Source organism: Vombatus ursinus, unplaced genomic scaffold (genome assembly GCF_900497805.2).
Source record: "Vombatus ursinus unplaced genomic scaffold, bare-nosed wombat genome assembly UNPS02003882.1, whole genome shotgun sequence".
Lineage (NCBI taxonomy): Eukaryota > Metazoa > Chordata > Mammalia > Diprotodontia > Vombatidae > Vombatus > Vombatus ursinus.
The window spans coordinates 164416-178668 of NW_020943660.1; positions in this window are offsets into that span (position 1 = coordinate 164416).

Here is a 14253-nt window from a genome sequence, read left to right on the forward strand (position 1 = left end):
ACACACAAACACATACAGATATATATACCCAAACACAAACACACACATATACACAAACACATACACATGCATACACACTATACATGCACAAAGACATACATAGTACACAATACACATATACGCAAATACACATATATACACACAAACACACGCACATACATAAATACATGCATACACATAAACACATGCATATTCACATATATACACCTACACACAAACACACATATGCACAGAGATATGCACAAACATATGCACACAAACACATACACACAAACACATACACACATGCATATGCAGGTATACAATACACAAACACATACACAGTACACAGATATACACAAACATACATACACATAGACACAAATACACTTAAACACATACACATGTACCAACACATATACATGTAATATACATACACACATACATAATACACACATACAAACACATACAGATACATATACACATACACACAAACACAAAAATACACACACAAACACATACACAAACACAAACACATATACATATAATACACATACCCACCTATACACATACACACACATACACACAAACACATAAGAAACATGCACACATGCACACAAACACACATACATGCATACATACATAAACACATGCACATGGCTATGCATGCACAAACATATATACAGTACATTCATACACATATACACAAATGTACACACATATATATAAACATACACATACACACATACAGACACAAATACACACATACATATACATAAACACATATACACATAATACACACACCTATAAACACAAACACAAACACATATACACACATACATACAAGCACACACACACACAAACACATGCCTTTATCACACAAGCCATTCTTGAGGTAGAGAGTAAAAGTCTTACTATCAGGGGCAGCTAGATGGCGCAGTGGATAAAGCACCGGCCCTGAAGTCAGGAGGACCTGAGTTCAAATCTGGCCTGAGACCAAACACTTGACACTTACTAGCTGTGTGACCCTGGGCAAGTCACTTAACCCCAATTGCTTTAAAAAAAAGATTAAAAAAAAAAGCCTTACCATCCTCTCTACTTTCCAGAGGAAGGAACTGAGGCCTGGAGAGGGAAAGGAACTCCTCCCCTTCTAGCCTACCACCTACCCTGTCCATCTTCCTGCCATCCCTTCTACCATGCAGCCTCAGGCCCTCCAGATCCCAGGACCCAAGGGACTTAACCCACTTAGCTTTAGCATTCCCTTTAGGGACAGAGTGGTCTTGACTGGCCCTAGCATAGCCCAGACTTCTCCACCCACCCAGCTGCCCACCTGGTCGTCATCTCACCATCCACACTGCTTAAAGTATCACACGAAGTATGGCGCCTATAGCACACTTCCAGACACTTAATGTGTCTGATCAATATGTGACCCTAGGCCAGTCACATCCTGTCTCTGAGCCTCAAGCTTCCCTACTGTAAAATGGGCTGATGATATATGCCTGGACTATCTCCTTCCCAGAGCAAGTAGGTGGTGCTGCAGTGGATGGAATGAGGGGCCTGGATTTAGGAAGACTTATTCTCCTGAGTTCAAATTCCACCTCAGACACTAGCTGTATGACCCTGGGCAAGTCACTTTACCCTGTTTGCTTCAGTTTGCTCATCTGTAAAATGAACTGGAAAAGGAAATGGCAAACCACTCCAGGATCTCTGCCAAGAAAACCCCAAATGGGGTCATAAAAAGTCAGATGTTACTGAAAAATGACTTAACAATAAAATCTCCCTTCCAGGGTCGTTGTGAAGAAAGTGTGTTGGATCAACTCTAGAATAATAGGTGATCTCATCGAGCACTTTAAGATTTATATAGCATTTAATATGTTCTTATCTGATTTTCTCATTATTATCCCCATTTTACAGATGAGAAAACTGAGGCTCAAAGAGGTTAAGTGACTCACCCAGGGTCACAGAGCTGGTATCAGAGGCAGAATTTGAACCCCGGTTCCTCCTGACTCCAAGTCTATCTCCATCCTTCTTTCTAGTAAACTAACCTGCTTCTTTTTTTCCTTTAAAAAAATCATTTGTTGATGCTTTTGATCAGAAACCAGTCATTTCCTGATATTCCCCTTTCCATCAAAGAAAAAGAATGAAGGAAAATGGACCCATCCTGGGACCATGTCTGAGAGTGTCTACAATATTCTGCACCTATAGTCCCCACTCTCTCTTTTTTTTGGGGGGGGGGTAAGCAATGGGGTTAAGTGACTTGCCCAGGGTCACGCAGCTAGTAAGTGTTATGTGTCTGAGACCTGACTTGAACTCAGGACTTCCTGACTCCAGGGCTAGCACTCTATCCACTGTGCCACCTAGCTGCCCCTGTAGTCCCCACTCTTGAAAAACAGTGTTAGCCACCGTGACAGATACTTTTACAAGCTGATGTGGCTAGAACACTTGGTTCCTCGGTAGGCAGCCCACTTCTGGGCTGTGCTTAGCTAAGTTGGGCCTTGGACTCAGGCTTTCCCCCTCATCAGGACCTGCCATCCTTTACACTTTCCTGGCCTAGCCTTTCCACTATACTATATACTATATACTGTACTATATGTGCAGAGTCCTGGACCTAGAGCCCAGAGACCTGGGTTCGAATCTTGTTTCTGCTCCTTTACTAGCTGTATGACTAGGCTGGTTGCTCCAGGAATGGGAGGGAGGAGCAGTGGCGGGGATTCTTGGACCAAGGGGAGAAGTTCCAGGAGCCAGGAGGATTCGGAGCCCAGGAACAGGGATGGGGCAGGGGAGGTCCACTCTCTCTCAGCCCTGAGTTCTTTCCCCTTTGGCGCAGGTGCTAACCAGGGGAGCGCTATAAGTCTGGAGGACTGTCTGGATGCCAGGGGAAGTGTGGCTGGCTCACTGGAGGAGAGGTTGCTTGTCTCTTAGCGGCCCTGAATGCGTCCCCCCCACTTGGGGAGCTAGGGCTGGGGGAGTGAGGCCTGGGAACCTCTGCCAGCTTTCCTGGAGCTCAGGGGGGTGCATTTGCTGCCAAGCCCAAGGGCTTTCCTCTGGTGCATCTGTCGGGCATCCAAGGCAGAACTAACCCGAGGATGGATTGTCTAGGCCCCTGGGGGACAGCAGCAGGGGCAAATGGAGCCCAGAGCTCAGAAATGATTCTAGCAATCCTGCTTCCCCTCCAATTGTATGTGTGAGGGAGAGGAGGAGAACCTTAATCCTGTAAATCCTGAGGTGACTGAACAGCTCCAGCGTATTTAGAGTTAGGGTTAGAGTCGGAGTCCGAGGGTTAGGATTAGGGCCCTAGGCAGTTCAGACAGGTCATGGATTGATTCTCAAGTCACTGAGTGTTTACACCTTGTGTGTGTAGGTCCCTACAGGAAAGAGAGTCTCAAATAGAATTGGCTTTATTCACATTGAAATTGGGAAGATTTTCACCAAGTAACTCTTTTGTTCTAGTCATCTATCTACATACATAAAAGTAGGAAGGGACCTCAGAGGTTGCCAAGTCCAAGGTCTTCATTTTAGCATTGAGGAAAATTAGTCTGAGAAAGGTTAAGTAGCTTGTCTCAGGGCATACAGGTACTAAGTGTCAGAGGTTAGAGGCAGAATTTGAACCCAGGCTATCTGACTCCAGAGTTAGTGTTCTTTTCAATGTATCCTGCTGCCTTCCTGGGTGGGGTTTTCCCTCCTCCCCACCTTGTATTCCTTAGGGAACAATGGAATTTGGCTTGTTTTGCCCCAGGTTGGGGTTTCGTTTGGTAACATCACAATTTTGCCTATTTCTAGGTCTCCATCAAAAAAAAAAAAGTAATAAAGTAGTTCCTGTGAAAGTATTCAGGTTAACGATATAGTAAATATGGGACAGGGTTTATTTCAGTTGATGGAAAAGGCAAAACATAAAGTACTTACAAAAAAGCACAGCTGTAGACCCCAAATAGGCATTCAATAAAGCTTGATTGATCCAAACCCATCAAAAGTCAAAATAGTTCTTCTTCCCACTCCCAGCGTCTCTCCTAGGGTTGTGGGCCCCCACCCACCAAAGGGAAAGCATTCAGGGTCAATACAGTCTTCCTTCTTAGGGACCTCTAAACTGTCAACACTCACTGAAAGCCTATAGAGGAGAAAGACAACAATAACAGTTACCATTTGTACAGCACTTTAAAGTTTGCAAAGGGCTTTACAACTATTGTCTCATTTGATCCTCACAACAACCCCAGGGAGTAGGTGTTATTATCACCCCATTTTACAGATGAGGAAATTGAGGCAGGCAGCAGTTAGGTGACTTGTCACACAACTACTCAGTTTCTGAGGCTGGATTTGAACTTCTTGCCTCCCAAGTTCAGGATTGCAGCCAACTGCGTCACCTAGTGAGAGCTATTACTGTTCTCGTGATTCTTCTTAGGCTGACTATATATTTTCTTGATTATTTTTTGAAGTGACTCACTGATGGAATATCCCTTGAGGAGGGGAAGGAGACACCCTTCTGTTGAGTAAAACAACACTGCCATCTAACGCCCAGAAGGATTCTCTTTTTTAAGGCTAGATGGTGCTACCAACCAGAGTATTGCATTGAATCCAATTGATAATTCTTTTTTAAAACAAGTTTTTATTGATGTCTTTTGTATTTTAATTTTTCCTAGTATCCCTTCCCTTTCCTTTCCCAGAGAGCCATTCCATATAACAATCTATTTCTGAAAGAAAAAAAAAAAGGAAAGAAATTAGTGTAATTGATCAAAACCTGGGAAAAGTCTGCAAATATGTGCAATGTAAAGCCCTTACTTCTACAAAGATTCTCCTCTCCATGCTTGTTCTTTACACTTTTTCAACAGTAACTTTGATTTTGTAGTTGTGATTATTCTTCCCATTTACATCATTCTAGTCATATTTTTTTCCTTGGCTTTGCTTCCTTCTACATCAAGTCATGTAGCTCTTTCCTGCTTCTCTGTATTCATCATATTAATAATTTCTTACAGCACAATACTATTCTACTATATTCATTTGTTTAGTAATTTCCCAGTGGATGGGCATCTATTTTTCCCCCAATTCTTTAGGAGCGCAAAAGATACTGTCATAAACATTTTGGTATTGATGGAGACTTTTTTCTTACCAATAGGTTCCTTGAGATATTAAGCCAGTAATTAAATCTTTGGGCCAAAGGGTGTGAGATTTTAGTCACTTTACCTGCAAATTCCAAATTGTTTTCCAAAATGTTTGTGTTGATTCACCAATAATGCATGAATGTACCTATCTTCCCATACCCTTCCAAAAAACCATTTATTATTGCCATCTTTTATCCTCTTTGCCAAATTGTAGTATATAAGGTGTAAGCTCAGGGTTGTTTTGATTTACTCTTCTCTTATTAGAGCATTTAGAGCATTCTCTCTTTTTTTTTTTAAGGCAATTGGGGTTAAGTGACTTGCCCAGGGTCACACAGCTAGTAAATGTCAAGTGTTTGGTCTGAGGCCGGATTTGAACTCAGGTCCTCCTGACTTCAGGGCCAGTGTTCTATCCACTGCGCCACCTAGCTGCCCTTTAGAGCATTCTTTCATGTGGTTATGAATACTTTACATTTTTTTTTTTGAAAACTATGTGTTCAAATCCTTTGATCACTTATTTACTGGGGAATGGTTATTAGTTTTATACATACAAACATATCACCAATATATACTGTATACATATATGCACATATAACCGCCTTATCAGGGAAATTTGATGCAAAGATTTTTCCCATTCTATCACTTTCTTTTTTATCCTAGATGCATCAATGTAGTCTGTGCAGAAGCTTTTCTGTAATCAAAGTTAACTATATTATTTTTTTGTAATTCCCTCTATCTCTTGTTCAGTTAAGAACGTATCTCCTACCCATAGATGTGAGTGGTATATGATTTACTTCTCTTCTAATTTTTTAATAGTATGCTATTCAATATTAAGGTCACATATCCATTTAGAATGTATTGTGGAGTGTGGTATAAGATGTTTTCTAAGCTGAATTTCTGCTAGACTGCTCTCCAGATTTCCCAACAGTTCGTTTGTTTTTTATCAAATAGGTGGTTCTTTCCTAAATAATTCATGTTTTCTAGTATATGAAACTCTGGTTATTGGTTTCCATTGTTCCTGATTCTCATCTGGAAGTACTATTTCTTCTTTGTCTCTACCTCCTTTCATTATTTCCCTTGATATTCTGAACTGCTTGTTTTTCCAAATGAATTTGGTTGTTATTTTTTCAACTTCTGTATATACAAATATTCCTTTGATAATTTGATTGGCATAGCATTAAAAGTATAAATTAATTTTGGTAGTATTGTCATTTTTATTTTATTGGCACAGCCTAGCCACAAGCCCTGAATATTCCTCCAGGTATTTAGGCTGTTCTTTCTTTCTTTTTCTTTTCTTTTTTTTTTTGGCAAGGCAATCGGGGTTAAATGACTTTCCCAGGGTCACAAAGCTAGTAAGTGTCAAATGTCTGAGGTCGGATTTGAACTCAGGTTCTCTTGACTCCAGGGCCAGTGCCTACTGTGCCACCTAGCTGCCTCAAAAGTCTTGGGGTAGTTGTTTTTATTTTTTTTGCAGGGGTGGGGGGAGAGGGAATGGGGTTAAGTGACTTGCTTAGGGTCTCATAGCTAGTAAGTGTCTGAGGCCGGATTTGAACTCAGGTCCTCCTGACTCCAGGGCCAGTGCTCACTCCACTGTGTCACCTGGTTGCCTCTATTTCTTTAAGGAGCACTCTGTAATTGAATCTATACAAGTCTTTTGTGTGTGAGGTCAGTCCCCAGATACTTTATGTGTTTTGTAGTTATCTGAGGTTTCTCTTTTATTATTGCCTCTTGGATTTTGTTTTCATTAAAAAGAAATACAGTTGATTTTTGAGGATTTATTTTGTAGACTGCGATTTTGCTGAAGCTATTAGTATCTTTGCTGATTCCCTAGGATTTTCCAGGTGTGCCATACTATCACCCGCAAATAGGGATAGTTTTATCCTATCTTTACCTATATTTATGCCTTTAATTTTTTCCTCTTGTTTTATTACTGTTGCTAACATTTCCAGAACTAAATCAAATAATAGGGATAGAGTGGTTATCCTTGCTAAACTCCCATATTTATTGGAAAAGATTCTGCTATATTCCCATTGTATATGATGGTTTGGTTTAAATAGATACTTTTTAAAATAGATACAGTTGGTTTAAATAGATACTTTTTTATGATATTCAAAAAGGTCCTTCTATGCCTATACATTATAGAACTGTTTTTTTTCTCTTTCTTTCTTTAGCATAAAAGAGTGTTGCATTTGCATCTATTGAGATCATCATGTGGTTTCGGATAATTTTATATGACTAATTACGTTAATTGTTTTCCTAATGTTGAACCATCTTTGCATCTGTGATATAAACCTAACTTGATGATAAATGAATGATTTCTTGGATAAATCTGTGTAATCTCTTTGACAGGATACTATTCACAATTTTTGAATTGATATTAATGATATTGATCTATAGTCTTTCTTTAGTGTTTTATCTTTCTCTGTTTGAAGTATTTGTTCTATATTTGTCTCATGAAATGCATCTGGTTGGGTTCTTTCTCAGTCTTTGAGAATAATGTGTGTAGTAAGTGTACTAATTGTTATTTAAAAGCTTGATAGATGTATTGTGATTTCCTTTTACATATATTGTGCTAAATTAAACTTATTAAATAAATCTTCCCTTCAAAAACTGGGGAAAAAAAGAAAAGCTTGATAGAATTCTCCTGTGAATCCATCAGGACCAGGAATTCCCTCTCCCTGCCCTCTTATTTGGTAGTTCCTTTACAGCTATGTTCTTTTCTTAGTGTGAGTTCAGATCTCTATTTGCTCTTCTGTTGGTTTGGGTAGTTTCTATTTCTGAAGGTATTCTATTTATTTTGTATTCCAAGTTTTGCTAGAATACAACTGTATATAATAGAGTCTGATTATTCTTTTCATTTCTTCTAATTTTGTTGTGATTTTTCTTTGCTCATTTGCTAATAAAACTAAATATGTATATAAAAATATAAATATGTTTGCTAAATATAGTTGATCTGATTTTCTGCCCTCTTTTAAGAAGTTAGATTAGCCAAAGGTTTATCAATTTTAGTAATCTTTTCAAAGAACTAGATTTTAGTTTTATCTATCATATATTTGCTAAATGTAGTTAATTTAGTTTTCTGCCCTCTTTTAAGAAACTTGATTAGCTAAAGATTTGTCAATTTTAGCGATCTTTTCAAAGAGCCAGGTTTTAGTTTTACTTATCATTCCTATAATTTGTTGGTTTCTAGTTTATTTCTCCTCTAATTTTTAATATTCCCTCTTTTGTGCTTATTTTACACTTGCTTATTTCTTGACTTTCTAATTTTTAAATCATATTCAATTCATTAATCTCCTTTTCCCCCCATTTTGTTAATGTCAATCAGTCAATTAACATGGATTAAGCACCTACTCCATGCCAATCACTGTGCTAAGCCCTGGGGATACAAAGAAAAGCAAAAGAGAGTCCCTGCCCTCAAGGAGCTCACAGTCTAATGGGAGAGAAAACAAACAAACATATACAAAAATGCTATAAACAGAATAAATCTTTGGAATTGATTGTGTGACATGGGAGACACTGGCACAGGACCACCCAGCATGGCATGCCCTCATCAGAGAAGGAGCTGTGCCCTATCAGCAAAGCAGAATTGAGACAGCTCAAAAGAAACATGAGATGCACAAATTTAGAGAATCCATCCCAAATGTTCACATGGACTATTTGTGCCTGACCTGTGGTAGAGCATTCCAAGCTCGTATTGGTCTGATCAGACACAGTCGGACACACTGAAATTTGACTCTAATATAATGATGTCATTTTGGTCCTCCTTGAGAACAAAGGACAAAAACTAAGCAACCATACAGAATAAATAGGAATTAATTAACAGAGGGAAGGCACTGGAATTAAAAGAGGTTGGGGGAGGTTTCCTGTGGAAGATGGGCTATTAGTTCAGACATTAAGGAAGCCAAAGAGGTCAACAGTTGGGAGTGGAGAAGGGAGGGCTTTCCAGGAGTGGGGGGCAACCAGAGAAAATGCCTGGAGGTGAGAGATGGAGTGTTTTGTTTGTGGAACAGCCAAGAGATCAGTGGCACTGGATCATTAACTAATACAAACTTCACTCCATCAGGGACTAGACCTCCTTCATTATGCAAAATTATTAATGTAAAAATTATTATATTATATTATCTTATAATGACAATATATTATAATATATTATATTTTACAATAATTATCAATGTAAAAATATTAATGTAGAGCGAAAACCTTACTGCTTGCTGAATACCCAGTACCTCACCCTGCTTTGAAGAAGCCTTTGTTTCTGCAGCAGCAACCTTGTATACAGAGGAGACAACCTTGCCCCCTCCAAATTTCTACCTAGTACTTTTCTCTTTTTTTTTTGTGAGGCAATTGGGGTTAAGTGACTTGTCTAGAGTCACACAGCTAGTGAGTGTCAAGTGTCTGAGGCCGTATTTGAACTCAGGTCCTCCTGACTTCAGGGCTGGTGCTCTATCTACTGCACCACCTAGCTGCCCCTCACTATAGTACTTCTGTCAGTTACTACTACTCAGAACAGAAATCTTAGATGCCACTGTCAGGAGCATCCCTTATCCCAAGCATTGTTTTATTAGTGGGAAAGCAAGTAAAACTCCCCATTTCTTTTAGTGCCTGTTTCTCATCATTTTTCCTCTCCTCATTTTGAGAAACGATTTCTCTAGAAGACACCACCTTAGCAAAGGGGGTGGGGTAGGGGAACTTTGCCTGCAGGATGGAGCAGAGTTTTACTTGACTTTTTTTTATACTTGTTTTTCAAAAATAGAGCAGAGAAGATTGTAGAGTAGAAGGAAGCAGTATAGCCTAACACTGCCCCCCCCCCACCAAATCTCCTCCACAAAGATCAAGAAAATGCACTAAGCCATGTTCTGATCAGGAAAGACAAGAAAAAGGTCATAGTGAGTCATTTGTCCATCCCAGGGCAGCTTAGGGAGACAGAGAGGCCTGTGGACACGAGATGGGGTCTGGCCAATAGTGCATGTGTCAGGGAGGATTCCAAATGCCCAGGGACTGAAAGAGGGCCAAAAATGGGCACCAAAGCAGGAAACATTAGGCCAGAAAGAGATCCCAGGGGATCCCTGAAGGGTAGGATGCAGGAATTTCACTGGACTGTGTACAATGGTCTATGATGCCATTTATCATCTTTGTAATCCACCACCTGGTCCTAGGTCACAGAACAAGGTCTAGCTGCATACAGAGCCAGAAGCAAACTATATGTGGCTCCAATGACAAGAATGGATCAAGGACTTGGTTCTACCCTCCAGCCCAGGGTGGAAGCTTACAGTAGAATTACCAAGCAGGAGTCCCAGAAAAAAAAGGGAACCTGTAGTCCAGTTGCTGTGAACCTGCAGAGCCTTCCAGGGGGCTAATAATGGCAAAGTCCAACAAGAAGGCCACTGAAATTCTCTGCTAAGAACAAGCCAACAGACCCAAACCTGGCTGGGGAACTTGCAGAGCTCAGACCAGGAGGGCAATCAGCAGATCTTGCCTTGGTCCACATGCCTTTGGGAAGCACTGAAAGCTTGTAGGTTTCCAGCTGGATCCGTGAAAGCAGGACAAAGATGGAAGAAGATGAAAGCTCGTTGCAGACATCTGTCCCCTGCACCAGAGCTCCAGCAAGGACATAAAGGCCAAAGTTAACAAGTAGGCTGGAAGAGTGAGGAAACAAAGAAAGTGAGTCCAACCACAAACAGCTAGTATGGCACCAGGGAAGCTCAAGACACAAACCCAGAAAGAAGAGAATGACCCAAAAACATCTACAAGGAAAGCCTCAAAGTAAAATGCAGTTGGAACACAAGTCTAACAAGAGTCACTAGAAGAGCTAAAACAAGAGTTTTAAAAAGAGCTAAAAATTATTTTTAGAGCCAATTGAGAACGGTAGAGGGAAAAATGGGAAAAGAATTGAGAGCTGAGGAGGAAAGATATGGAGAGAAAATTAACAGTTTGGAAAAAGAAGTACAAAACCTTACTGAAATAAGCCACTCCTGGAAAAGTAGAATTGGACATATGGGGGCAGCTAGGTGGCACAGTGGATAGAGCACAAGCCCTGAAGTCAGGAGGACCTGAGTTCAAATCTAGCCTCAGACACTTGACACTTAGTAGCTGTGTGATCCTGGGCAAGTCACTTAACCCCAATTGCCTAAAAAAAACAAACAAACAAACAAAAAGAATTGGACATATGGACACTAATGATTTAAGTATTAAATAATTAAATTAAAATTCATTTTAAAATTTTAAAAATTAAGTAAATGAAGCTGAAGCTTAAATACTTTGGCCACATAATGAGAAGATTGGACTCTGGGAAAGATCTTGATATTGGGAAAGATTGAAGACAAGAGGAAAAGGAGACGGCAGGATAAGATGGATAGATAGTGTCATAGAAACAACGAACATGAGCATGGACAGACTTTGAGGGATAGAGGAGGATAGAAGCGCCTGGTGTACTATGGTCCATGGGGTCATGAAGAGTCAGACTTCACTCAATGACTGAACAAAAACAATGTTAAAGACCCCATGAAACATCAAGGAGTAATAAAACAAAGTCAAAAGACTGAAAAAATAGAAGAACACATGCAATACCTCAGAAAAAAACAGAATAGGAACATCAAAGCTTACTATCTCTATTTAGTAGATAACATGCATGCACATCTTTACAATAATTTTCTATAGAAGTTAATGGTGTTTTTTTTATCTCACAGAGTATTATAAGGCAGTAGACATCAAAATCATTTGGTATTAATTAAAAAATAGAGAAATAGATTAACGGAACAGACTAGATAATGGAGAATCAGAAACAGTGTAACTCAATAAGTCAGTGTTCAATAAACCAGGAAATATACATTAATTAGGAGATAACTCCACATTTGATAAAAATTGCTGAGAAAACTGGAAAGCTGTCTGGTCTAAATTTGGCTTAGTCTAAGACCAACACCTGCCATGATATTCCACAATATATTCTAAAAAAGTATAAGACCTTAATATTAAAGGTCAAACCATGAAAGAATTGGAAGAGAAACAGCTCATATAACATTCAAAGCTATGGTTAAAAGATGTATTTTCAATAAAATAAGGGGGCAGAGGTAACTACAGAAGATAAAATAGATTTGATTGAATGAAAATGAAAGGTTTGTACACAAAGAAAATGAAGGTCCCCAGGATAAGGGAAGTATTGAAATGGAGAAAAAAATCTTTGAATTAAATTTCTCTGCAAAGGGTTTGCTATCCAAAATATAGAAATAATTAACAGATATAATAGATATATCTAACAGGGGTAGGAAACCTGCACCCACTAGGCCACATGTGACCCTCTATGTCCTCAAGTGCAGACCTCTGAGGGATCCAAACATCAGAGACCAAATCCCCTCTAGGTCCACAAATGCAGCCCTCTGACTGAATCGAAACATCACAGAAAAAATCCTTGCTCTCAAGGTCCCCAAGTGTGGCCCTTTGATTGAATCCAAACTTCACAGAATAAATCCCCTTTAGGTCCTGAAATGCACTCCTCTAACTGAATCCAAACTTTAATGTTTTGAATATGGTTTGTTTGGTTTTTTTGCTTTATTTGATAGCATGATTGTAACTCTTGTTTTTTTTTTTTTTTGGCGTTACTTGATACTTGGTTAATTTTTTTCTAGATTTTCATTTTTGGGGGTGGGGGGGAGAGGTGAGGCAATTGGGGCTAAGTGATTTCCCCAGGTTCACAAAGCTGGTAAGTGTCAAGTGTCTGGTCTGAGGCCGGATTTGAATTCAGGTCCTCCTGACTCCAGGGCCAATGCTCTATCGACTGCGCCACCTCACTCCCCCTAGACCTTCATTTTTATTCCATGTGTATCTTTGTTTTTAAATTTGTTTCTTGAATAAGAATATTTTTAAAAAGTTTTTTTTAAGTATTTCTTGTAAGCAACAGATTGTGGAGTTTGGTTTTCTTATCCATTCTGCCACTCTTCATTGTTTTATTGGATTGTTTAATCCATTCACATTTAAAGTTATGAGAGTTGGGTTTAGATTTTCCTCCATTTGTTTCTGATTATTTTTTCCAAATTAAGATTTTCTCCCCTCTTCTGCTACAAATACAGTGCTATCTCTCTTTAGTTAATTAAACTTAATGTATTTTAAGGTAGTCCTCTTCCCACTGGCTCTCTTCCCCTCATCTTCTTGACACACTATTCCCCCCTTCTCATTTATTATCCCTTTTCTTGGTTTTGGAGTTTTGCTTACCAATTCCTTTTTCTTGCTTGCTTTTATCTACTTATGTAATTCTCTTTTTTCCCCTCTCAGTTAAGTAGTCAAGCAGAAGCTCCTTCCCCAGCTCCCCTTTAATTTGTTGTTACTTTTTAAAAATCTTGTCTTCTCCTTCTTCTAGAAAGAATTTCTTTCCCTCACTCTCTTCATTACTTATCTTTCCTCTGTGCCTGTTCTAGACTTTTATTTCATGGCCCTTGTACTAACTTAGTCCTTCTTCATTCTCTGTATTCCTGATGGAATTAAAACTTTTGAGGTACCTATTTTAGATTCTTTCATCTAAATAATTTTTCCTATTGCTTTGCAGACATTACCCCCACCCCCTTTTCTCTGTTGTCCCTCGCTCTTAGAAATACCAGTTCCTGAAATGATAAATGTGGGAGAAGATGTTGGAAAATTGGAACACTACTGCATTGTTGGTGGAGTTGCGAACTGATACAGCCATTCTGGAGAGCAATTTGGAACTATGCCCAAAGGGCTATAAAACTGTGCATACCCAGCAACAGCACTTCTAGGTTTGCATCCCAAAGAGATCAAAAAATGGGAAAATGACCTACATGTACAAAAATATTTATAGCAGCTCTTTTTGTGGTGGAAATTGTGGGGCTGTCCATCAGTTGGAGAATGGCTGAACAAGTTGTGGTATATGAATGTAATGGAGTACTATTGTGCTATAAGAAATGATGAGCAGGCAGAATTCAGAAAAACCTGCAAAGACTTGTATGGATTGACGCTGAGTGAAATGAGCAAAACTAGGAGAACGTTGTACACAGTAACAGCCATGATGTGCAATGACTGACTTTGATAGACTTAGCCCTTCTCAGCAATGCAAGGATCTAAGATAACTCCAAAAGTCTCATGTTGGAAAATGCTATCCACATCCAGAGAAAGAACTATGGAGTCTGAATGCAGATCGAAGCATACTACTTGCTCTCCTTTTCCTTTGTTGTTTTGT